Source organism: Marmota marmota, unplaced genomic scaffold, assembly GCF_001458135.2.
Source record: "Marmota marmota marmota unplaced genomic scaffold, marMar, whole genome shotgun sequence".
Classification (NCBI taxonomy): Eukaryota; Metazoa; Chordata; class Mammalia; order Rodentia; family Sciuridae; genus Marmota; species Marmota marmota.
In genome coordinates, this window is record NW_025999898.1 from 1,124,145 (window position 1) to 1,151,255 (window position 27,111).

General features: G+C 40.4%; 1 protein-coding gene and 1 pseudogene across 2 annotated transcripts in view; one reads left to right on the plus strand and one right to left on the minus strand.

The window, feature by feature from the left end:
- Positions 1-27,111, plus strand: part of Osbp2 (oxysterol binding protein 2) — a 178,277-nt gene that overhangs the window by 57,244 nt on the left and 93,922 nt on the right. The window lies entirely within an intron of this gene.
- Positions 10,626-12,254, minus strand: LOC107158388 (annotated as a pseudogene).

Consider the following 27,111-nt stretch of genomic DNA (forward strand, 5'->3'; position numbering starts at 1 on the left):
CTTCACTTCCAGGGCATCTAATCCAGTTATTCAGGGACTTCTCTCCCAGGCTGGTCTACCCCCACGTTGATGTCATATCCCTATTCTGATATCACAGCCCAGCTTCTAGAGCTATCCCAGGCGGCCCAGATTCTAACCAAAAAACAACCAACTTAGGCAACTGAGCAGAGGTGAAGGGAGCTTGGGTGGCTGGTGGCCCTTGGAGGGGTAAACCTAAAGAATATCTAGGCAGCCTGCCATCCTGTTGCTCCAAAATGAAAATTCTCTAAAAGATAAGACTCAAGACTTTTCTCCTGTCCTTGTTGGCCATGGTCATCTCAGGGGTGAAGGTAATTCCCCTGAGTGTAGAATTGTTCTGGCTCTGTGAACAGCTCGCAGGATTCCTGCCATCTGCGTGCCTGAGGATGCCAAGTGGCCTTGGACCATTCAAAAGTCCTGTCTTCCCATTTGAAGGAATGGTTTCCTGAAACCCAATGTTTCTTACTCGTTGGGTAGTCATTTCTCAGTATTTGGAGAATGCTAGCAGGTACCCACCTGTAGTGGGCTCTTCTGTGGCCACTGCCTCCTTCTTCCTTCCCTAAGAAGTAGGGTTGGGAGGAGCATGTGCTTTTCTTGGGATCACGGGAAATGTAGCCACACTCAAGTTATTAGCCCTCCAAACACCGCCCTCTTAGCTGGTCAGAATAAAAGAGGTCTTTTGTGAACTCATTAAATCAGTAAAAACATTTATTGTCATGGGTTAAACAACACAACAAATAACCCAAAAATCCTGAATAACTTCTGATTTTGGTGGGTAGGAAGCCCTGGTGCACATTAATGTTGTAAATTCTCAGGGGAGAACCACTAATCTGATGGTAAAATGGTATTCAGGAACCCCTGTTTTGTTTTGTTTTTCATTGTTGTTTGTTTTTGTGGTGTTGGGGGTTCTACCCCAGAGCCTTGTGCATGTTAGGCAAGTACCCTATCACTGAGCTTTATTCCTAACCCAGGAATCCCCACTTATAAAAAAAAGCATTCATTGTAGAGCTCACGCCAGTCCCTCATGGATCTCACTTTGAGAAACAGTTGGTCCAATTGATTATTTATACTCACTTGCTTCCCCAATTTCCAAAGTCTATGTTTTCCATGGAATGGGGTTTGATTCTGCTTTACTCCCATGTATTAAATTATTGTGCTGGATCCAAAGAGACAGAAGGGTGATGTAGATCTGTATTGTTCATTGAGAATGTTTGTGCTCAAGTTCTTGAATCTAGTCTTCTGATCTAGGTACAGCCTGCCTCTCTCTCTCTCTCTCTCTCTCTCTCTCTCTCTCTCTCTCCTTAAAAGAAGGGATTGTAGCCAGATGTGGTGGGGTACACCTGTAATCCTAGCTATTCAGAAGGCTGAGATAAGAAGGTCAAAATTTGAGGTCAGCCTGGTCAACTTAGGGCTGGAGGTATAGCTCAGTGGTACAGCAGCACCCCTGGGTTCAATCCTTAGTAAAAAAAAAAAAAAAAAAAAAAAAAGAGCAAGAGAAAGAGAGAGAGAAAGAGAGAGAGAGAGAGATGTGTGTGTGGGGGGATTATGTCTTTTGTTATTCATTACTCTGCTGAAACTTCCTTTTCACGGTGCTCTCCTTAACCAAGGGTGCAAACACAGGTTTGAATTAATGTTTTTTTGTGGGGGGGGATGGGTACCAGGGATTCAACTCAGGGGCACTCGACCACTAGGCCACACCCCCAGCCCTTTTTGTATTTTATTAGAAATAGGTCTCGCTGAGTTTTTTAGTAAGCCTTGCTAAATTGCTGAGGCTGACTTTGAACTGGTGATCCTCCTGCCTCCCCCTCCAAGCTGCTGGGATTACAGGCATGCACTACCGCTCCCTGCCTTGAATTAATGGTTATTGAAACCAATAGTCATGAAGGGCACTCACCACACACTGAAAGGATTGGCTTCTGTTTATGTGGTAGTCCCCAAATGAACACAGAGTGGTACCTTGAAGAGCAGCCATTGCTCATTTGATGGGTCAACAGCTACAGGTGGGTAGTCCCCTACCCATCACAGCTGTGAATTCAGGCTTTCCAGAGAATGTCATACAACTTTTTGAAAAAAATAAACTGATTTAGGCAAAGTTCATAGAGTTTTTACCAACCCCCCAACATGCCAATAGGTCAGTCTCTCTTCCTCTCAAACTTATCTGTGCCCTACTCATGCCTGGACCATATTATCCAATAAGGCTGAGGGAGGAACAATGGAGCTAATGCTTCCTATCCATGATGCCAGGACAGGCCATTCCATATGGCCAAGGAGGAGGGAGGGGGAGTCCCTGACTGCCCATCCTGGTTTTTGGAGAGAGAATGACCAGTGTCCAGTTTGATAAGTGAAAATTTAAGGGATTTTGTCAAAATAGAGGACAGAACCCTGCAGGGAAGGGCTAAATGACTCTTACTTTGTGGCTTTAGCAGCATCTTCCATGCAGTTGTCACTCAGTAAACATGTCATTTGAAAGAGATGCAGGTAAGGCTTGGTAGACAGGTTAGTGTAAGGATGCTGCAAAACACCTGGGATGGAATTTAAAAACAAAAAACAAAACAAAACAAAAACTTTTGTTGTAGTTGTTGTTATGGAAAATTTAAGATGTAAACTGAAGTGTAAACAGAAGAGTCTCAGGACCCACATATACATTTTACTCAGATGCCACAGTTAATCAGTTCACAGCCAGCCTTATCTAAGCCTCTCCCTTCTTCCTTAACCCTGTATCATTTTGAAGCCAGTTGCAGACCTCAGATCATTCTATTTATCCATATTTCTGGATGTGTTTTTAAAAGATAAGTATTCCTTTTTTAAAAAAGAAAAATATAACAAAAGTACTATACTCATAGCTACAAAATTAACACTGGATTAGAAGGAAGTTGAGTTAAAAGAGCCAGTTCTCTCCCTATGTCCTAGAGAGTGTGGGGGAAGTAGAAAAGGGAATGCAGGGGATACATACACATTCTTCCAGAAAAGAAGATGGACTGTGTGGAGTCTCATGACACTGAAGAGGAAGTTAACAGCCCTCACCTGGGAAAAGCACCTGGCCCTTTCCAGAGAAGTAGGACTTGGCTTTGGTGGGGCCCTGCTTGGAAAGGGAGGGGGTCTGAGTGGGAGGAGTTGCTGACAAGGACACAGGGATAGTAGCTCTCAGGCATCCACATTAGCAAAGGGAAGAGCCACCAGAAAGTAGCCTAGAAAAGTGAGGGTATTTTGTCCTGTAGGAAGTGCACACGGTTTGGATTTAGTTGTGACCCTGTGACCCATACAGATGGCTGCAGCTTACCCCCAAGGGACCCATATAAATCAGTGCTGGATGAAAGAGGCTCAAGGTAAATGGGTCACCAGTGAACTTGAATGGATGTGCAGAAATTCAGAGGAGACTGATGTTCAATTCTCAAGGAAACTGAGTTGGATTTTCACAGTGAAGATGACAGGCAGCATTTGTTCTGACCTGGCCCTTCCTCATAGGACCTTGGTCTGCCAGCCAGATTCAAGAGCCAACCCAGTGTTAGCTCCCTTATTTCAGTAGGTAAAAAGAGTCATTGTGAAACATGTTTTTGTTTTTTTTTTTTAAATCAGGGGGTGGCTATGTTCTTATAAAGAGGTCAGAGAATAACAAAATTCATTGCCTATATTTGTTACCTTCTTACCATTATGGTAGATTAAGCATCATTTTCCTGCCAGGGCAATTACCTTGATTACTAATTGCTTCCTTTGTAACTTAGAGGCATAATAGCACTCTCCTTTATAATCATCGGATTGAAAAGGCTCATGTGTTGTTGCCATCTAAATGTTAACCTACATGTGAACATGTGAGCATGAGCACAGGCTCTGACGCAGATGATGCCTTTGGCTCACTGCGTCACTGTGTCCCCAAGCAGAGGGGCATAGGGTCCAGGCTGGAATGCTTGATCTAAGTTGGAGGCAAGCAAGACTGTTACATTTTCCTGGCTACTTTCTGTACTTCGCTTTGCCAGTATAAGCTTTGATTGGAGATAAACCTTGAAAGGAGATGGCAAAGTATTCTGGGCTATAATAACTAGAAGATTGGGTACTGAGTGTCAGTTGCCTGATGGTATGAACAGATGTGGCTTAAGTGGGTGCAAGATTTAGGATCCTAGCTTTGCCTGGGAGTCTCTAGGAGACCTTGGACAAGGCCCCACCTCTCTAAGCCTCAACTTCTCTGTCAAAATGAAGAATAATGTCTGTATCATGAGATGGTTATGAGGAATAATAATAATAATAATATAATGCAAAACAAGTCTAGGTGAGAGGGAACCATGTGGAGCAGCTTACAAATGCCATTATGTATCACCACTGTCCCTGGCTCTTCAGCTGGAGTCCTTAGTTGATGATATATCTATTGATGTGTGATGGCCTCATGCATGAGGGATATCTCCTAGCTATACTGGAAACACCTTCATAAAGGGATATTTACTAATTTCTTTAAATTAATATTTTGTGATTTTCTTACCATGGTCAGTTGGTGGCAGGAAATAAATACTCCAATTGGCTTAAGTACAAGCAGAGTTTATGCTCAGGGTTCAAGAATGGTTATATGGGTGGCTGTTCTCTCTGACTTTCCCTCCCATATCTGGTTCTCCCAGGATCCCTACTGTGTCCTTGAAGACTCGCTTCTTTTTTCCTTTATAACCTTGTTCTGTAAGTGAGCCTGAACTACTCTGGCTATGCCCAGCCTTTTTGGCTGTCTCTGTGCCCCATTTCCAAATTCTTGGGTGACAGGCTCCAGCACAGCTTTGAGTAGTTACCCAGCCCTGGTCTGATCAGACAAGGCCAGACTGGGATAGAGTAGTGCCTGAGGGGGGCTACCTGAGTGTGTTTATGAGGAAACAGTAAATCCTGCCTCCTTTTCTCTAACATGTATCCTCTTCCAAGGAGCCTTCCCTGACCACCCCCAGCCTTTGTCCAGTGGTCCCTTGTGGCCACTCCTAGGAGCTGGAGCAGGAAAGAGAAGAAGAGGGCAGACAATGGCTGTATGGGCTATGTGCCCCTTGCCCATGCTCAACCCAGCCAGGGAACCATGGTGAGCTCAGACCCAGATTTGGAAGGAGACAAGGCTGGATGCAACAACTACAGAACCACTCTTGTGGAAGAGCATCTTGGAGAACAAGATGTTTCCTAGAGGCAGAGGCAGAATGCTTAGAAGCTTCCAGAGGCTACTCATAGGCAGGGCTTTGAGTAAGGACTTTGTAAGCCCAGCACAACAGCTGCCCATGTTCACATGTGGCCAACCCAGGGACAGTAGCCCTGGAAGTCCAGAGCCTCGGCTGGTGGAAGTTGCTGTCCTCCTCTGGAGGGGCTCCCTGATACTGGGCATTGATGGTGGGCCTCATGCTTGGCCTTTTCCCTTTGTCAGCCTAGGTAGTGTCCCTTGCTGCATGTTTGATGGTGTCTGGTGAAGGAGATATGTTTGAAAAGTGGGTCCCACAGCAAAATGTCTGGTTGGTCCAACACTTTCCTGAGATTGGGTTTGGTGGTAGTAGCCAAGAGTGATAAGGACTCAGGTAGGTTGTCGCGTTCCATGTGACTAAAATACTCAGGGTCACTCCAGGTGAACTGGGCTGCACGAAATAATCACACGAGAGACAGAGATACCTTTTTCTTTGGGATCCTGTTATGGCTCTCTGACCTTAGGGGTCCATGGAAAAAGAGAAAGCGAGCACATGTTGAACCCTTTTATTGAGGAGAAGCCATTAAAATGAGGTAAGGGGTCAGGTTTCAGAAGGTTGAATCTAGCTTCCTGTTGTCTGCTGTCAGCAGGTTGATTGACATCTAGGAAGGCCACACCCAAAGGCAGAGCAAGAGAAGGGGACACACAAAGGGCGTTTCCATGGAACATTCTATCCCAAACAGGGCAAAAGGGGTAGTATTACAAAGGAATAGGTGAGTATAGCTCAATCCCATGGGTGACACGCCTACATCTGAAGACATACCCTCAAATTCCTGAACCGGGACAATGTCCAGGTCACTACAAAATGTAGTGATGGGTCAAAGCCTCTCACTTTAGGATGAAAGGCATGAATCATTCAGAGTGGCTCCCCACATTAGGGCAAGGGGCAGGGCCTGGAAATTTTCTTGATCTTCCCAACCTTCTCCCCTTCCTTGTCTTAGTCCACATTCTGTTGCTCTGAGTATGGCATACTAATTCAAGATTCAAGGTTTCAAGAGTCAAGAATAAAGTTTTATTATACTCACAGTTTTGAAGGCTGGAAAGTTCAATATCTGCATCTGAATGTGCTGAGGTCCCAAAGCAGCTTAGGGCATCACACGGCAAAACAGATGCCCTAGCTCAGGTCTTTTCTCCTTTTCTTATAAAGCTGTGGTTCCATTGGATTAGTACCTAATCCTGATGGCCTCATTTAACCTTAATTAATTCTCAAAAGTCCCACCTTTGAATGTCACAGTCCTTTTAAATTTCTACCTTCTTAATACTTCATAATGGGGATTCAACACAAGTTTTTGGTGGGAACATTCAAACCATAGCACCCACATACACCACAGGCAGCCTGTGAGGGAAGCTCCTGGGTTTGCACTTGGTCCTGTTGAACACATACTGCTCTCCAGGATCCATCACATGCTGAAGTCAGTTCTCCTCCAAGGAAAGAACCAAGGCTGTGCCCATGCATGGATCCTTAGTACCTAGACACAAGGAGGAACATTCCAGCCAGTCTGATGTTTGGTGTGCATAATGCTACCTGTCTGTACACTGCTTTAGACTAGGTCAGAGCAGAGAAGAATCAAGTTGGGCTGGCAGGCAGCCACAAGTCTGGGGAGTCAGACTGAAGGAGAACTGCCTTTGAGCAGGCTGTGTTCTGGCCACCCAGGCAGGAGTTTGTGGCTCTCCTGGTCTCAGGCACTGTCCTCCATAGAGTGGAGATGGAGTCCATTATGACTTATCACATGGACATCAGAAACTGGGATTCCAAAGGGAAAATTTTGAGTGGTTGGTTTGAGTGGCTGAGCAAATGGTAGATTTTCTCTTTCACCAGTACCCACCTTACATTTTTCTTGGGAGGACAGTTGGAAACATTGAACTGCTCAGAGCTGAGGTAGCCTCTCTTGAAGAGTGGGATTTTCATATTAATTAGTTGCTTGAGTCATGGTACATATCTTCCATGGGAGAACTGCGACTACAAATAAGCCTATCTTTTCTCATCTCTGTCAGGCACTCAAAGGGGAGAGGCCAGGCTGGCCTGTAGGGTATCTTGTCTCCAATGAGATGGCTATGTGTTCACAGAGGAGCCCTGTTCAGAGATATTTTGTTGAGTTCAGCCAAAAGTGTCACCTTTAGGGCCTGGAGTCCAGCCATTCCAGCAGCAGTCCCACTTCCCCTAAGTGAACTGTAAGTGGTTAGGCCTGGCTTCAAGGCCACTATGAGGTATGGCTTTTCCTCTCTTCAGCCAAATGACATCTGTGGTTGCCTTTGCCTTTCTGGGGTTCCTTTTCTGCAGAAGGGAAATGGCAAGAACCCCTGAGATTCTCTCACAGCTATTATTACCCCTACACACTGAGGAGGCTCCCCTGTGGGATGAGAGCCATCATAGAGAGTATTGTCATTGGAGTAAGTGCCCAGGAACTCAGCTAGTTCCTATTAGGAATGCCCATTATTCATTTAGAATGCTAGAGGCAATACGGGTATGTCTCTAAACATCTCTGCCTTTTAAGAAAACTGTTTTAGTTTTTGTAAATAGACTCAATGGAAAAAGAAAAATAGACTGTACTGAAAGATATATAAATATCTACTAACTCAGCAGTGATCACCGTTGAATCTTTATGGAACAGCATTCCAGATAGACCTTTATGTATGTATCTTCATTTAGAGATTGGTATATAATTTCACAGCAGTGGGGAAAATCCCCAGTATTCAGTTTTCTAACTTAATAAATTCAACAAAACATTGTAGACATTGTTTACCAAGTAATATATATCTGTACCATCACTTTTTATAAATTTTTATTACGGAAATTTTCTAACACACCTCTATGTCTAAGTACACATGAATATACACTCCCATATATTGTCTATGTTTCCATCACTTGCCTTTTGACAATTATCAGTTTATGGACCAGTTTATGGTCCATCTTATTTCATTGCAGTCTCATCTTTTATTTCCCTGTCTAATTTTTTTATTATGGTAAATACATATAACATCAAATTCAGCATTAGTCACACTTAACATAACGTCAAGATTTGTGCAACCATTACCTGTACCTAGTTCCAAAACATTTTCATCACCCCAAAGGAAACCCCATACCTATAAGGCAGTCATTCTGCCCCTTTCCCTTAGCCCTTGGCAACCAGTAATCTGCTTTTCATTATTTTTCATTATTTTAAAGCAAAGCCCACCTGCAAATATTTTACTTATGTTTGTCTAAAAACACAGTGGCTCTTGAAAGTGTAAATTCAAAATCACTGTCACACCTGAAATCCAGTTCTTTAATATCATTATTAAACTGTTCAAATACCTAATTATAAGGTACATAATATTTCATTAAATAGATATGGTATAATTAAAAGGTTTTGAAGCAATCATATTGTTTATAGTGTTTCCTATTGTCAAAAAAGCACTGGGACAAGCATGTCTTTGTCCACATTCCTTCCCGTCCCATTGTGTGATTATTTCCTAGGGGAATATTCCTAGAAAAGGGATCACTGGGTCAAATGGGTGCTTCACATTTGGATATTGTTGCCAAATTATCCTATATTAAGGTTGCCAAATTATCCTGTATCCCAGCTTCTACTTTCCTTAACAGAAAATGCACAGGTTGGTTAAGGGAAGGTCCTCCCTGGGAATATTCACATGTTCATCCTTTCCCATAACTTGTGTGTAAGTATCACTGCTCTTCCATTTGCACAGAAAGGCCAGGTGATTCGGGGCTTTGGGTCTCCCAGATGTGGCCACAGCTTAAGATTATCAATTGATAATCAGATACTGGAGAAAAATGCCATAGCACCCATAAGTGAGAGCCCATGCAGCCCTTCTCCCCAGTGAGAGCATGGGGCTGTCAGAAAGAGTTTTGGCAGCAGCCTGGGTAAGTGGCAAGACAGAAGGCCCTATTAGTGGAGTTGGGCTGGTTCACAGATGCTTTCTTCTATCTGGAAGCTCTGGAAGCTGGTGGGAGGAAATTGATACTCTATCTTTTGGAGGAGAGGGAGGAAGAGGAAACAGATGAGAAAAATTACCCACTATTATTCACTTAAACTTGATGCCTTATGCTATTAAAAATGTTACAGAGACATTAAAGGAATTTTAAAAGAGGAAATGAAACATTACCATGATCCCAGCCATTGCTGTTCCTTGGGGCCCTGCTCACACCACACACACACACCCCCTTCACAATATAACAACTCATTGCTAAGTTCTCTCCTCTCCCTGGGCTATAGGGCATCGGCATTACAGGCCACTCTGCAATCTTTGTTGTCATTTTTTATACTTCTTCCAGGCTCTGTCAGGAGCTTGGCTCTAGTTTTCTTTTCCTGCTGTTGTACAGTTAAACACTTGAGGGCCTATTATAAATATAACACACACCCCCCACACCATGTCCAGGCTTATAGCTGCCTCACTCTCTGTAATACCTTCCTACGAAAAACCATGTTTGGTAAAGGGTGTAAATAGGATTGTGAATCCATTCCATTGTCCTATTGCCCAGTTGTATTAAAAAATGGGTATCATTGTCTCCCAGGAGGGTGCAAGATAGCTACTATAGTATGAGAAACGGTTAGAAGTTTTATTAGAAAATATTAGTTCCATTCAAACATTTTGTTTTTTAAAAATTTTAATTTTCACGTATGTTAGGTAATATGCATAAAGTATGTCAAGTAGTATAACATGTATAATATAAATAATCATTCATATATTAGGGGCTCATAATGATACTTCATAAGTGGAGTGTGAAAACATGTTATGTTTTTGGTGTTTTTCTTTGAGAAAAAGGAAAAAGGAGGTTTATTGCTTTTCTTTTTTTTTATTGTTCCAAATTTCTTTATTTTAAACTTATTGAAAGAAATAAAATTATATTTTAAAAAATAGAGTAATCTCACAAACTGAAAGCCAGGAACAAAAGAACAAGTTGGTAGTTTTTCCTGAGAGGCAGATCTAATTAGCTGGAGAATGGACTTTCTCTTTCCTAGCTTTTGTCAAACAAACAAAAAAAGTTGTTTTTCCTATTTCTAAGGCATCAAAAGCACTCTGAATGCTAAATGGGTTGTTCAAGTACAAAGTTTCAGCCCTCTAACAGGGATTAAGAAACATCAAAGGCTGCTATAATTTCCTTTCCTTTAATATCAAATTGTACATACTTCTACTTTTTACATAAATTTGAGAATGTCACACTCATGACCCAAATTTTTAAAATCTGGTCATATTTTAGTAAAATCTTACTAAAATCTTACTACTTCTCAGTAAGAATGTCCAAAGTATCTGAGCTGGCGTCCCAGTGACTGAAAGGGGCCAGACATAGGAATAGCTGATCCGCTCAAATGCTGCCAAAACCAGTCAAAAAGCACCTATCCCAGGAGACTTGGATCAGCTGGAAATTTATACTACTGGCTAATTCCTAAACCACTAGACCTGCCCACAAAGNTTGATACATTTTTCTAATAATCATGTGGTTAAGATCAAATACTAAAATGTTCTTTCACAAGAATTTTTGCCTTTAAAAATCATGGCCCTGTGGCAGTTATTTTCAACACAGAAGAAACTAACAGCTAAACCAATATTCTAATAAATCTTAATCAGAGCTTATGTCATCAAACTGTTAAGACTTGTATTTACTAACTTGGCTATCAAAAAGATACCTCTCCCCCACCCCTCAAAAAAAGAAGCTACTAGCATCTGCAGAAACTAAAATTTTGGTACAAAATGTTTTTTTAGGACACAAAGCAATGCCTAATCAATAACCCAAACAATATCCCCAATATATGCTATACTTTTATTTTTTAAAAATCTGCTTCTTAAATGTCATGTGCATTTTTAAGCCAATTTGCTGCATACTCTGCTTTTAAGAGGTGATGAGATTTTTTATTCACCTGACATCACTATTCAAAAACTTGTACTTTGGGGGGAAAACAGTACTAATTATGCTAAAACAAGGTTTGTGCTATACCTAAAATCATTCCAAATTACAATGATTGATTTCTATAGCCTTAGGATTTATAATATACAGTTTAGGATAAAAAATCACAAATAGATGGAATCCTAATTTTTCTTAATCCAATTAATCATAAAACCAAGTACCTACCTTCTGCGTGACCTGCCAGTTTCCCATTTCTTTTGCCAGCCTAAAAAATAAGGATTTCTGGGGAAGTCAGGATTTACATTAAGAACATCAAGGTCCAAGATATATATATTTTTTACCATATACCTTAAAATTTTGTTTTTTGATCCCCACAAAAATCTGTATCATTCAAAACCAGATAATTAAATTACACGGCTAATCAACTCTTTAGTGCTGATCCTAGAAAATAATATCCAATGGATCTTTGAATAATGGATCAAGACAACATTGAGCCATTGATATGAGTGGTGCAGGTTATCACACCTTTAACGGTTCAAGCTACAGTTTGTGAAGTCTGGAAAGGGTGAGGTCTACTGTCCTGCGTTATCAGAATTTGTTGTTGTATTTTCAGTGCTAATGGGCTGCACGTTGTCTGCAAGGTTGTGTGCATGCTCAAGAAATAAATCTTTTAGTACGCTTAATTCCTTTGTCAGCAATTTAATTTTGGCTTCCAACCGTTCATTCTCTTCTTTGAGCTGATTCACTCTTTGTAGTGTATCCTGTGCTTTCTGCTTGCTTTTCAATCGGCTCTTTTTCACAGCCATGTTGTTCCTTTCTCTCCGTTGACGATATTCATCGCTATTTCGATCCATGGGTGAACTCTTTTTGCTTTGCTTGCTTGGAGGCACAGCTTTGCCTCCTCCTCCCCCAGGGCCAGCAGGCACCAGCTGAGGAAACTGCTGTAAGCCACTGGCATGTGCCTGAGTATAAATAACACTTATTCCATTCACCCCTGGAGTACTGTTTTGTTGTGATGTCTTGCTCTCTTGCCGACACAGAACAGACAGAAATGAGAGCCAGGTGATCAATGTTTTCCAACTAAACTGCCAAAAAAATCTTCACTTGTACCTGCGCCTCCAGCCCACCCGCCCCCAGGCGGCCTCCACTCTGAGCGGCCCCAGCGGCTCGGCCCGACCCGACCCAGGCCTCGCAGCCCGCGAGTCAGCTAGGAGGAGGGACGGTTAGGAAACCGGCAGCCTCGGCCCGTTCCGCAGCCGCGGCCACCGGCTTTGGTTTATTGCTTTTCTAGCAAAGGAGAATCACAGGGGACTCCTATCCCAGAGGCTGTGATTCTGCCCATCATTGAGAACGGGCTTTTAAAGAAGTGATTTAGAGACCACATTACTCTGTTGGAGTTATAATTTACTTGTTAACTTGGGAGATAGTAATTTCTGAGATCTGGTACCATCTCCAAAGTCTAGATTTCTTTGTTCCTATGACTGGTGTTGCTCAAGGACACATAAATATGTCTAAAATGAGGAAGTAAGGTAATCCTGTTTCCCCTGAGATTAGGGTGTTAGTTAGGTTTTTGTTCCTGTAACCAAAATACCAGATAGAACAACTTAAAGGAGGACAAGTTTATTTTGAGCTCATGGTTTCAGAGTTCGAGTTCTTGGTTGACCAGCTCCATTGCTGTGGGCGTGAGACGAGGCAGAACATCATGGCAGAAGGGCATGGTAGAGGACAGCTGCTTAGCTCATGGCAGCCAGGAAGCAAAGGGAATGGAGAAGTCAGGGACAAATTATGCAATCTCTAAGGCACACTCCCAGTGACCTATTTGCTTCAGCTACACCCTACCTGCCTATAGTTATCACCCAGTACAGTGATCTTTTAAAATTATTAATACATCAAATGGATTAACCCATTGATCAGGTTATAGCTCTCATAATCTAATCACTTCACCTCTTTCATTAACACAGGAGCTTTTGGGAAACTCCTCATATCCTAACCATAACAGTAATCCACAATTTGAAGAGCTGATTTGTGGGTCCTTTGAGGACCAACTCCATCTTCTACTCATGCTCTATTTCCACCTCCAAGCATGGCACTTGGCACAAATAGGTACTATAGACATCTGACAGACTCTTCTAAAGGGTGATCCCAAGTAGATATAAGCTGGCATACTTAGGAGCCTGATGCCTTCCTTCCTTAACTGCCTTAACCTTCCTGCCCTTTCTGAAGTGTACCTGTTACTTCAAGAACTAAATAGAAGTGACTCCAAGAGACAGGAACATGCATCCTCTGCTTTTCCCTAGGAAAGTTCCAGAAAGAAAGGAAGCACCTTTTATTTTGAAATTATCCACAGTTCCTTTCCAGAATGAAATGGGGTTCAGTCTCATGCTTGAGTTGAAAGAACTCAAAGTCCTATCAGGACCCATAATCTCTTCAATAATTAAGTGGTTCTTTTTCCTATAAATTTCTGGTCCTTGCTGCCTACCCCAGCCTACCTGTTCAGCCCCTACCCCTTGATCCTTTTTTCTCTCAGCACCTATTACACATAAATATGTTTATATCTGAGTCTCCCCTTATTTTCAGGGGATATATTCCAAGACCTGCCCTGGATACCTAAAACCATAGATAGTTCAGAGCCTGTATATACTATGCTTTTTCCTATATATGCATACCTATGATCAACTTTCACATCTTTACTTAAAAAAGAAGTACTTTGAAGCTTCTCTTTGGGAAAATCTGAATTGCCAGCATCACCCCTCATGTACTTTGTGGCTTTATTAAGTAAAATAAAGGTTTCTTGAACACAAACACTATGATACTATGACAGTTGATCTGATGACTGAGGTAGCTACTAAGTAACTAGAGGGTGGGTAGTGTATAAAATATGGATACACTGAACAAAAGAATGATCCATGTCCAGGCAGCACAAGATCCCATCATGTTATTCAGAAAAAAGTATAGTTTAAAACTTATAAATTGGTTCTGTAGTGTTCCATTAAATAATTTTGGACCCAGTTGACCATAAGTAAGTAAAACCATGGAAAGTGAAGCCATTTTCAGGGGGCACTACTGTGCCCTCCTTTCAGGTTCTCCTCTTTACCTTCAGTATTCCTTTGCTCCCCACTTATCTTTTTATGATGTTCCAGATTTTCCTATACAAAGCAAAACCTCTTAATCTATTCGAGTCAATTTAAAACCAATGAAGATGTCTACACTAAATTGAATGATCGTTCAGGCTGAGCATTCAGTCTTAAGAGACTAGAAAGGCCCTATTATTTAGCACTATTCTATCTAAAAAACTTTGAATTGCCCAATATCATTTTCTACATCCCAGTGCCAAAGATTTTACTGTAAATATGTCACATTGATCCATCTCCCTTCAGAATATAGCAACATGATTATCTAGAACCTGGTCATATAGAAATATCCAGCCTCCAATGGCCCAGCTGCTAAATTAATCACTAACTAGTGATTCTCCCTTGGCAAGTACTATGTGTAAAAACCTGAGGAAGTCAATGAGGTGGAGGTCAATGCTGCACTCTGGGACTTTGGCATTTCCACATCCCATGGTTATGTACCCAGGCTACTCTGATGCAATTACATTTTCATTTAATCTCTTTGACATTTTTGGATCTAATTTCAGTTGTCTCACATTGTTTCAAGCGACCTAGAAGTAAACACGATGTACTAGTTTTAATGTTCAAATTTTTATTCCACTAACACATATGTGTTGGGGAAAAAGTAGTGGATATAATGCTTCTAACAAAAAGCAGTAGCGCTGCTCCTGCCGCTGACCCCCTCTATCCTCCCAAAGGCAGCCATGCCTGCCTTTAGTTAATACCATAGTGCCCTCCACATCCTGAGTCCTCTGTCCTGTCGCTCCCTCCACAATCTGACTTGTGGGTATGAAGAGGCCAGAGCAGAAGGCTGGGAGTCTCTGGCCAGGGAGTATGCCCAGTAGGCTGCCCATGCCCACAGACTTTGCTTCTTCCTGTTAAATGACCCTGATGTGTGTTGAAACATTCGACTTTGGGCTACTTGGAGGGAAGAAGACCCAATAAGGCATGTACTCATTTCCTTTCCCTGTGCCTGGGAGCTGAGGCAGACTGTGGGTAGAGCTATGCTCTGTGCACCCATGTCTGAGGGCACTGTTTCAGTGAGTCACACTGTCCCCCTGAGAGGAAGGGACACATTATTAGGTCATGCAAAGAAAGGCCTCCCTACCTTGGGTGAGGAGGAACTCAATATTTGCCCCTCACTGTTAGGAAGTAGTGATGATTTGGTCAACATCTATGCTCTCAACTTGACTGTTGCTCCAAGAAGACAGGTAGCATCTCTTGTGTCCTCTCTGGGCCATTCAGTCTTGGACAGTACTGAATGCAGGTACTAAGGAAATGTAGAGTGAGTGGTAGTGCTGACTCTTACATGAAGATTTTCAAAGCTGTGCCTGCTGCAACCCCTCAATGAGCATTATAGTGAAGGGCAGACCTGGGGAAGGATCATTTTTTTTATTTGGAGGAGAACATCCAGGAATAGGAGAGGGCTTGTCTCAAAAGCCAGCCCCACTTCTCTCCATGCTGTAATATCACATTAATGCAGCTTCCCTGAGTCCAGGTGCTTCTCTTGTGCCCTTAGAACAGCAGCCATTTTATTACATTGAACCTCAGAGAGAGGGAAATAAAGCATGTGTGTTGGATTTTTATTAGCTATTGCTCTGGTATCCTTCTACTTGAAAGCACCTCGAGAAGCTAAGCTGTGTGCTCATAAATTGAATACTGTCAGGAAAATGCCTCTTCTGCAAAGATTTAGCCAACAGGGGCAGACCAGAGAAAAGGCTGGTGGCCCTGTGAGCCCACAGGCTATGTGTTGACCTGTGGGCTGACACAAGAGTGGTATCCTACCAACAGGAGAAGACTATACTTTCAGCAGGAGGCAGGAGGACTGAACACAGTCCTTATGGTCTCAGCAGATTGTATTGTCCCAGCTGGGGGATCCATGCATCATAAGAGTGGATGGCCACCCTTGTTTTGTCTTCAACAATGGCTTCTCTTAAAAAAAATTCCTTTTTGAGGTATAATTGACATTCAATAAATTGCCAATAGTTAGAGTACAAGTTGACAATTTAAAAAAGAATTTTTTAGTTGTAGATGGACACAATCCTCCTATATTTTATTTATTTATTTTTATGTGGTGCTGAGAGTTGAACCCAGTGTTTCACACATGCAAGGCGAGCGCTCTACCATTGAGCCACAACCACAGCCCATAAGTTGATAATTTTGATATATGTATACATCCTTGAAACTATCACCACAATTTAGATAATGTACAAATTCATCACCCTCGAAGTTTCTTCTGACCATTTGTAATTCCTCCTTAGCCCCTCCCATCTCCCTAGGCAACCAGTAACCTGCTTTCTGGCACAACTGATTAGTTTGCATTTTCTAGCACATTTCATACAGACATGGGAATTTATAAAGAGATCATGTCTGTATTGGGCAGGATATACTCTTTCTACTTGACTTCTCTTACCCAGCATAACTATTTTAAAATCTGTTTGGGCTGCTGCATGTATCACTGGTTTATTGCCTTTTATTGTTGTCTCCTTCATATAGATGCCCCCCAGTTTGCCTTTTGATGGGCATTTGAGTGATTTCTGGGTTTGGTATGATAGAGAGCTGCTATGAATGTTTATGTTCAAGTCTTTGTGTGGACTTTTTTCTTGGATAAATACATAAGAATTGGATCATAAGGTAGATATTTGTTTTAACTTTTTAGGAAATTACCACACTGTCTGGCAAAGTGATTGTTCTCTGATCAGCAGTGTCAGAGAGTCCTGGCCTGGAGGATAAAGAATCACCAGTCCCAGGACAATCTGAGGAAGGATTGAACACAGCTTTCCCAATCATCGGCATTTATAGTTTACCTTCTGACTAATGACTGGATGTTTTCTTAATATTATATGTTTTTTTTTTGTTGTTGTTGTTTTAGAGTGGGGAACCCATGCCCATACAGTACTATTCATAATACCTTAATGGAATTCAGTTGAGGGCAGCTTACTGTGGACATGGACCCTTGCCTCTCACGGTCCCCTGGGTCATGAAATATCACATGTCAGAGGCAGGGAGGCTTGTTCAGAAAGCACATTTTGTCTAAAGATAAATTAATAACTCTGAAATATTGATAACATGGTTGCTCCCCAGATCTGACTGATCATGTAAAATCTTGCTACTAGAAATGTCTGCACAAGAATGCAATTAATGAAGAGTTCTTGGAAATAGAAAAGCCATAGCATCTTGATTCAAAATGTGCCTCTTCTCAACCCCTTGCAACATTGCTTCTTGGCCCTGGAAAATTCCCAGAAGAGGAGGACACGGGTCTTGAAGTGTCCATTCAGCAGATGCTCACATGCCTTCAGCATGTGAGCATCTGCTGAATGAATTCTAAAAAAAGGATTCAGAAGCAAGCATAGCCTTTTCAGAACTGGGGTAGGTTTCTGTGTCCTGTTCTGGCTCAGAGTCAAGTCTCCAATTGCTTATTAAAATACTGTAGATCACAATCCTAGTGTTCATTTTAGCACCAGAATGGCATCTTTAGAAATATATTTATGGTATGGTAATTCACTTAGTGATAAGAATAGAGTTCAAATCACTTTGGAAAGGACAAAGTTCAACAGTTTTGAGCACATTGTAAGGAAATCATCTAATTTTTGTTTTCCAAAAATATATCTGATATTTCCAACAGCATCATTCTGCTTCTGAACACTATTCTCCACTGATCTCTTTATAAATTCCCATGTCTGTATCCCACAATTTAATCACTATAGCCTCATAGCATATTTTGACAACTGGTCAGATAAATCCTCCTTTATTCTTTAATATCAAAAATTTATTGGAGTTTTCTCTTCCCTCTATAAGAATCAGCTTAAGTTTTATTAAAAATACCCCTGGGGAATTTGTTTGATATTACTTTAACTGTAGATTAATATATCCTCTCTAACTATGTAACATGTAGACCATATTTTGGAGTGGCCAGTGCCTTGCACACACAGTTCTTGCTAAAATTTTGTGGAGGTTATTTAGTATATTTTAATTCAGTTCATATTTATAATAAATATTTACTACATTTCTCTCTGTGCCATGCAGTGCTAGGAGGAGTCAAAAGACAAAAGTAGTTTTCCTGCCAGGGACCTCACTGCCTGCTGCCAGGAGGCTGACTAACCACTGGAAATCACAGAAGCCACAGTACAATATGCCTGGTGATTCCCCCTGGGAAACAACACAGAAGGCCAGAGATAAGGGTCAGAGAAAGCTGTCTGGAGGGAGGTAATGTGTAAGCTGAGACCTGAAGGGCAAAGAGAAAGTAGCTGCAGGAGGTGGGCGGAGCACAGTGTGAAAGTGAGGCCTCAGGGAGGAGAGATCATGGCCATCTGGGGAACTAAAGATGCTTCAGGGGTTTGAGGAACAGAGGGGGATGGGATGGGATTGGGTGGAGTTGTCCAAAAATGAAGGTACAGGGGCCAAATCAATCACCAGGAAAAGCTATGCCAGCAGATTTCCCACTGAATCTCAAGGGTCAGAGGAGCCTTGGAAGGGTATTACACTGCACTTGGCAGTCAACTTTATTTCCTCTGGATGCAGGGTACAAGATGCATAAGGCAACTATTTCCTCTGCATCCAGCTGAAAAATGGCAACATCAGAGGGTTGTGACAAAGAGGAAGGAGAACTTCAGGAAACAGAACCAAGCTCTCTATCTAGTTTGTTTCTCATGGTGTCTGTAGTACCAGAGCCCAACCGACCTGGGCTATGATCTCAGCTGCATTATTTTATAGCCATGTGACCTAGGACAAGTGATCTAACCCCACTGCTCACCCTCACCAGCCTCAATTTCTTTATTTGAAGAATCAAGCTGTTGCAAAGATGTGTAAAGTATCAACACCACGCCTAGCCCATATGACATCAGTAACAAGTAGCAATGATGATGGTGAGTATAGTTGGATGGGTTGCAGAATCCAAGCATCCTCCTGCAGAGTCAGAAAGAGAATACGAGAAGTGGAAGGCAGTAACATCATCTCCTTTTCTTTCTTTCTTTTTTTTCTTTTTTTTTTTTTTTTTGAGACAGAGTCTCACTGTGTTTCCCAGGCTAGCCTTTAATCCTTTGGCTCAGGCACTTCTCCTACTTCAGCTGGGAAGCAGCTGAGACTGTAAATGTGCACCCTATGTCCAGCATCTCTCTCCATTTATATACTGTTTGCCCAGAGCCATTTTAATTCTCTGAAATTGCTGCTAAGATACCAACATAGAATTCTACCTGGTTCCCATGGAAAATTTTCCTCCAAGGGGAACACATCAGTAGAGACAACTACCCCTTACAGTGCGGGGAGCTGTGGTGGACAGCTTGCATGACTCTCCTTTTACTTGGGATCTTCAGTCAAAGGGCCAGAATATACTCTGGGGGTATCCAACAAACCAGCCAAGGCCTTTCGTATGATTTAATCTGACAGATTCAGAGAAGAGGATAAAATGATTTTGCTGTGTGGCTCAGACTCACAGAGCTCTTGCAATTACATGCCTCCTTTCATGGAAAATTAGATTAGCACAGTAACTCTGTTACAATGAATCTCCAATGCCAGGGATTGTGTTAATTAATAAGTTGTAAGTGTTGACTTTTGATTCAGGCCTTCATTAGGGCAACTCATTTAATTTTTACTAGCTTTGGCTAATCTATATGTGATATAACAAAAGGTAAGAAAAATGCTTGGATGTGGATAATCACTGGGTCATCTTGGAAATATATCCTAGAAGTGCAGAGAGAGGCTGTAAAAGAAGTCAAGCCCTGTCCCAATGGAGAGGACTTCAGTAGGCCAAGCATATGGGATCACAAACCTGGTGCATTTAGAAGCCAGGATTACATGGATTGTGAAATCAGCCTTCTTTTAGAAACAGAGTCTAGTCAACCTTCTCTCCAGCTGTGCACATATTCCATCATTTCCAGAAGCTAGTTACTAATACAACTGAATGAGAACTTTCCTTAGCATTGACCCCACCCACTCAGCTCAGACATTTGCAGCAAGAAAATATGACTTACCAAGCACATGAAAATCAGAGGAAGACCAATATTAGCTATGCAGTTCACTGCATAGAACAAGCTTTTGCTTAGGCTCTCTAGTTGCCTGGATGATCCCAAGAGGAAGGAAACGATTTAGCTGGAGACAGTTTGGGTGCAGCCTTTCCAGAAGGCAGTACCAATGACCAGAAGGTGGACAGACTTCTGTTCTATCCCCAACAGCACAAGACAGGATGAAATGTTCCCTAAGAATGAGGGCCTGTCCTGAGATTCTCTCTAACAGCTTTGCCTCCTCTACCAGTGGAAACTATTCCCATTTTAGATTGCATTTTAATTTTATTTCATGCCATGCTATTTGAGGGTAAGAGGAATACAAATCTCAGTGGGAACACGTGTGGTTTCCCCATGCACCTTGCTACACACGTGCTGATGGCTGTCATCAGAAGGAAGCAAGATGTGGGGGGATTCTATCTACATGCCACAAGGTGATCAGGCTAGAGAAAGAGGACACAGGGTTGGCAGAGGTATTGTTTTATTGGGGTGGCCCATTGAGTGTCAGTACCTGGGGCTGAAGGTGATGTGGATGGCATATAGGGTTTATTCTTTGTGTCATTTACAGTTTCACCTTTGGCCTTTAGGGATGTCTAGGTTCAGAAAAAGACTTTGGCTATGTGGCCCTATGAAAATACCTTTCACTGCTGCTACCCACTCTTTAGGGAGGAGAGAGAGAGAGATGAAGGGATTAAAAAACACATGACAATTTGAAACTTCATCACCCATTTGTGCAGAGGTTTTGGCTGCCAGTCTACTTGGTATATGAATGCTCCATGATGGATTTGGAGGGGACTGACAAGAGGACAAAGCCAGATAGTCTTGAGAATTCAAGGAGACCTCAGTTTTAAGGGCTGGATTTGGGAGTTGTGTTTGCTCTGGGCCCATAACTTTCAGGAAGCTTTTCAGCAAGAAGCAAAAAGCAGCTCCAAAGACATATATTGACCTGCATTTTATCAAAGGTTCAGAGGGTAAAACGGGGGAAAACAAACTTTGTAAATTAAAAGAAATTGTTTTGAGATTTGGTAACTTGCTGAGAACAGCAAATTGTGTAAGGGTCATTTCAAGACTGATGAGCAATTTAAAAATCAGTTAAAGGGTGTCTCTATGCTTACCTCCTTGTATCACTTGACTGCCCTGAAACTAAAGAGGGTTCATATCTATTTGTTTTTTAAATTCCTTGGAAGGACTTTCACAGTCAAGTCTAATGTGATCCCTGTTTCAAACATTGTTCTTTTTCAGGTGGCAAGAGTCCTATCTCTTTAGGGTATTCATGCCACAGTCTTGTGAAAAACATTGTCTACCTTAATTCTACTTTGTGGATAAAAAACAGTGAACAGTAGAGTAGCAGAGAGCTCTAACTAGCATAGAGAAGCAAGATAGGGAGGTCACACTCATCTTCCAGGCCTGGGTCTGGCCCAGAGGATATTTTGGGAACTTTTGTGATAAATGCTTAAGAACCCACCTGGCCTACTGTACTGTTCCCAAATCAATGGGTATATAGATAAATATCACCAAAATATAGCCATAAAATTATATTTTGCTGATTTTTTTAAAAAGTAAACTTTTATCAAAACAACAAAATGTTTAATATTTAGGAGTTATAGGCAGAAGTTGCAATCACTGGTTTGCATCAATAAGAACTAGTTTATGAATGCAGGTGTTTTTTTTTTTCATCCACCATCTGCAGTATTGTTTACAGACCAAGGTTATAAGCCTTCCTGCCAAAGCTTCCTGCACACATCTACTTGCAAGCCCATGGGTAAAAAGTTTGCTTTTATATTTTTTAATGAATAGATTCTTTAGGGTTTAATTAGTCATTGTGTCTATGCATGAATCATTTATAATCTGGGTTTTCCCTCAGCACATGGCACTTAGAGTCAGATAAATAGAAATAATATTGCCAAGCAAAATGTAAAATGCTCTTCAGTCAATTATTATTGGCTGGCAACATGTTTTATGGAGATAAAAGCTGATTGACAGCTGTTATGGTTTTGGTTTGTCATCTTGTGTGTTGGGGAGAAAATGAACAATATAGGAAGCACACACATCAGTTAGGTATCTTCCACACCAGCATTCCGGGGGCCCAGAGTCTCTTTCAGTTTCCAGCCAGCCCAATGGTAGAGAAGTGCTCTCAGCTAATGAGAGTAACAATAATCACTGCCATTTGTATCTACTCTGTATCTGGCATGTCTGCATGCATCATGGGTAATCTTCCAAGTGACTTGCCAGTTGTTGAGCTAGTAACTGGTAGAGCCCAGCTGTGAACCCCGATCATTCTAAATCCCTGTTCTCTGCCTCATCCTGTCCCCACATTATCTAAAAATTGAGACAATTAAAGTTGTAGTTCAGCTAAAAAAAGCTGATTTAAAAAATGATTTAGGGGGGCTGGGGTTGTGGTTCAGCGGTAGCCGCTCACCTAGCATGTGCAAGGCTCTGGGTTTGATCGTCAGCACCACATAAAAATAAATAAATAAAGATATTGTGTCCAACTATAACTAAAAACAATAAATATTTTTAAAGTTTTCTAAAAAAGTGATTTAGGTTGCACTGTACCCGGGTCCACAGCAGCATTATTCAGAGTAACCAACAAAGGTAAAGCAACCAAAGTGTCGGTTGGTAAAGAATGGATAAACAAAATGTAGTATATCAATTAAATATTATTCAGATTTAAAAAGGAGGGAATTCTGACATATACTTCAAATGCTTGATTCTTCTTCCCCACTTTAAAAATTATCAATCAAGCATTTGAAAATTATTTAATTCCCCCCTTTCTTCATTTTTATTTGTGTCTTATTTATTTATTGCAGTTCTGGGGATTAAACCCAGGGGTGCTTTACCACTGAGCTACATCCCCAGCTGTCTTTATTTTTTATTTTAAGACAGGGTCTCACCAAATTTCTCAGTCAGACCTTGAATTTAGAATCCTCCTGTCTTAGCCTCCCAAGTTGCTGGGATTATAGGAATCCACCCTCAGACCCAGCTTGTATCTTTTATTTTTAATGAAATAGACTATAATATGAATCTTTGATATATTATAGCTTATCTTAAATTATTACCCTTACCACTTTCCAGACAATTCAACACTCTCACAACAGTTAAATTCCATGTATCCCCTTGCTCTTTGTATTATTATTGTTATTATTTTATTATTATTATTATATATTTTACTCATATATGTATGAGCTCCACAATGTTTTATAATTGCTTTTTAAGCAATCAATATTTATTTGTATTTAACTACACTGAAAAAAAGTTTCTAATATTCTTTTATCCCTTTCTACATTTCTGTGCATTCCATTTGAGATCATTTTCTTTCCATCTGAAGAACTCCTTTTAGTATTTCTTGTGATCTATATCTGCCAGCTGTAAATTCTTTGCTTTTTAGTTTTTGTTTTGAATTTTTTTAGAAGGACAAGTTCTAACCATGTTGCCTAGGCTATTTCAAACTCCTAGGCTCAAGCAGTCCTCCTGCCTCAGACCTGAGTAGCTGGTACTACAGGTATACACCACCACACTGGGCTTATTTCATCTTAGTTTTTCATTGTTGATTGAACCCAGAGGCGCTTAACCACTGAGCCACATCTCCAGCCCTTTTTTATATTTTATTTAGAGACAGATCTCATTAAGTTACTTAGGGCCTCACTAAGTTGCTGAGGCTGGCTTTATCCTTGTGATCCTTCTGCCTCAGCCTTCCAAGCCACTGGGATTATAGGCATGCACCACCACATCTGGCTTATGTTAGTTTCTGAAGGATTATTTAACTGGGTATAAAATTCAAGATTAGCATATCTTCCTTTTTTAAGCTTTAAAGATGATATTGTCTTTTTTGTATTGAAAAAAGAATAATCAATCTTATTATTGCTCCTTTAAAGATAACCTACAGGTTGAGCATTCCTAACCTGAACATCCCAAATCTGAAATGTCCAAACTCTTAAACTTTTTAATTGTCGTGTTTTGGGTTTTGAAGCATTTCCAATTTTGGATGTTCAGATTAGGGATGCTCAACCAGTAGAATTTATGCAAACATTTTCAAAATCTGAAACACTGCTGGTCCCAAGCATTTCAGATAAAGGACATTTACCCTGTATCCTTTTTTTCTCTAGCTGTTTCTAAGATTTTCTCTCTGTTTTTGATCTTTAGGACTTTGACTATGATGTACTAGGGAAGGTTTTGTTTATATTTCTCCTTTCTCTGGGGCTCATTGAGTTTCTTGAATCTGTGAGTTAATGTCTTTTGATAGATTGGGACAGATTCATGGCCATTATTTTTCTCACAACTGCTTCTGAACTCTTCTTGTGGAACTCAAATTGTATAAATGATTTGAGTTTACCCTTTGACACCAAAAGCTTTTGCACACTTTTCTGTCTTTCTCATTCTTTCTTCTTTCTAGATGTTTTTTTTTTTAAATTTTATAGTAGTAGATGGACAGAATGCCTTTATTTTATTTATTTTTATGTGGTGCTAAGGATCGAACCCAATGCCTCACACATGCTAAGCAAGCGCTCTGCCACTGAGCTACAGCCCCAGCCCTCTCTAGATGGTTTTTATTTATTTATTTATTTATTTTTTAGTTTTAGGTAGACACAATATCTTTCTTTATGTGGTGTTGAGGATTGAACCCAGTACCTCATGCATGCTAGGCGAGCACTCTACTGCTGAGCTAAAACCCCAGCCCCTCTAGATAGCTTTTATTGTCTAATTTTGGAGTTCGGTAAAGCTGCTTTCAGCTTTATACCTTCTTCTATTTAATTTTCAATGGATTCTTAATTTCAGATATTATACTTTTATATCCTAGAATATCTATTTGATTATGCATATATATTTCCAACACAGTTCAATTGCTTCATCTATTCATCTTTTTTGTTCTTTTTATCTTTTAACTCATTGATCATGGTTATTTTGAAATTAGCTCCTTGCTGATCTAGCTGCTTAGGACACATTGGATATGCCAACTAGCTTTCACTGGCTCTTGGCATTTCAACCATCTGTATTTCTGAAAATTTATATTTCTCTTCTGTAATGTTATTGCTGATGCTGTTGTTGTTGTTGTTGTGTGTGTATATGTGTATGTATTTGGATAACTGCCCATGGGCTTCATGCAGGGGGCAGAATTAAATCTTTGAAAATTCCTAGGAGCTTTAAGGACAGTTATGCAAGGCTTGACTTCATGTGAATATGGTACCTGGTGACTGCCAAGGGAAATGCTGGTTCCTGGGAAATATCCACCTTGATAAGTTCCCATTGGCCAACCAATGCAACAAGGATGGTATTCAGGATTGAATTTATTTTTTTCCTGTTTTTACTTTTATGTATCATAAGATTTTAAACATTATTACCATATTTAGAGGGGAAATAACTTTGATATTTAACTCAACTCTCAATGTTATTTTAAATTGTCTTCTACTCTTAGTTAATATATGTACTTCAAATAAGAGTCATAGGGTTTAAATTTTTTATTATGGTGGAATGTAAGGAACATAAAAATTTACCTTTCTAACTATTTTCAGTGTACAACTCAGTGGCATATTAATATTGTTGTGCAGCCACCACTACCATCCCTAGAACTCTTTTAATCTTGCATAAATGAAAGTCCATACCCATTAAATAATGACTTCCCATTCTCCCCTCCCAACAGTCCCAGCAACCACCATCTTACTTTCTCTGAATTTGACTACCTCATATAAATGGAATCATGGCATGACTCATTTTGTGACTGATTTATTTCATTTAGCATAATGTCCATGTTGTAATATGTGACAATATTTCCTTCCTTTTAAGGATGACTAATATTCCATTATATATATAAACCATATTTTGTTTATCTAATCATCCAGCAATGGACACTTGGGTTTCTTCCATATTTTAACTATGGTGAACAATGCTGCCATAGCATTGGTGTACAATATTTCTTCAAGACCCTACTTTCAATTCTTTTGGATATATGCCCAAAGTGGAATTCATGGGTTATATGTTTGTCAAGAAATCAATATATTGTTTTTCATACCAAATTATCCACATCCTTGTCAACATTTGTAGTTGACTATTATTAGGATGATAGTAGTCATCCTAATAGGTGTGAGATATCATCTTATCATGGTTTTATATGCATTCATTGAACAATTAGTGAAATTAAGCATCTTTCCATATACTTATTGGTGAGTTTATATATCTTCTTTGGAGAAGTAGAGAAGTGTTTGTTGTCCTTGTCGTTGTTGTTGTTTTGCTGTGGGTTGAAGCCAGGGCCTTGCACATGCTACATAAGTACTATACCCCTGAGCTATACTCCTAGCTCCTTGCCAATTTTTAAATCAGGTTGTTTGTTACTATTGTTATTAGTTTTTTATTTTGGATATAAATTTCTCATCATAGTGGTGAACATTTCCTTATAATTCATGGATTTCCATCTTATTTTGTTGATAGTGTCCTTTGAAGCACAAAATTTTCAATTTTTGTGAAGTCTATTTTGCCCATTTTTTCTTTTGTCTTCTGTGCCTTTGGTGTCATATCTAAAAAATTATCATCATTCCAATGTCATGAAGGTTTTTCCCTATTTTGTTTCTAACATTTTTAAGTTTGAACTCTTATGTTTTGATCTTTAAGTCATTTTGAGTGTATTTTGTTTATAGTTAAAGTTCCAACTTCATTCTTTAGTATGGGATTATCTACTTTCCCCAATTCCATTTCTTGAAAAGACTGGTATTTCCTCATTGAATGGTCTTGGCACACTAATCAAAAATCGTTTGAAGCTGGGTGCAGCAGCTCAGGAGGCTGAGGCAGGAGGATCGGAGTTCAAAGCCAGCCTCAGCAATGTCAGGTGCCAAGCAACTCAGTGAGATCCTGTCTATAAATAAAATATTAAAAAAGGCTGGGGATATGGCTCGTGTTACTGAGTTACTCCAATACCAAAAAAAAAAAAAAAAAAAAAAAAAAAAAAAAAAAAAAAAAATT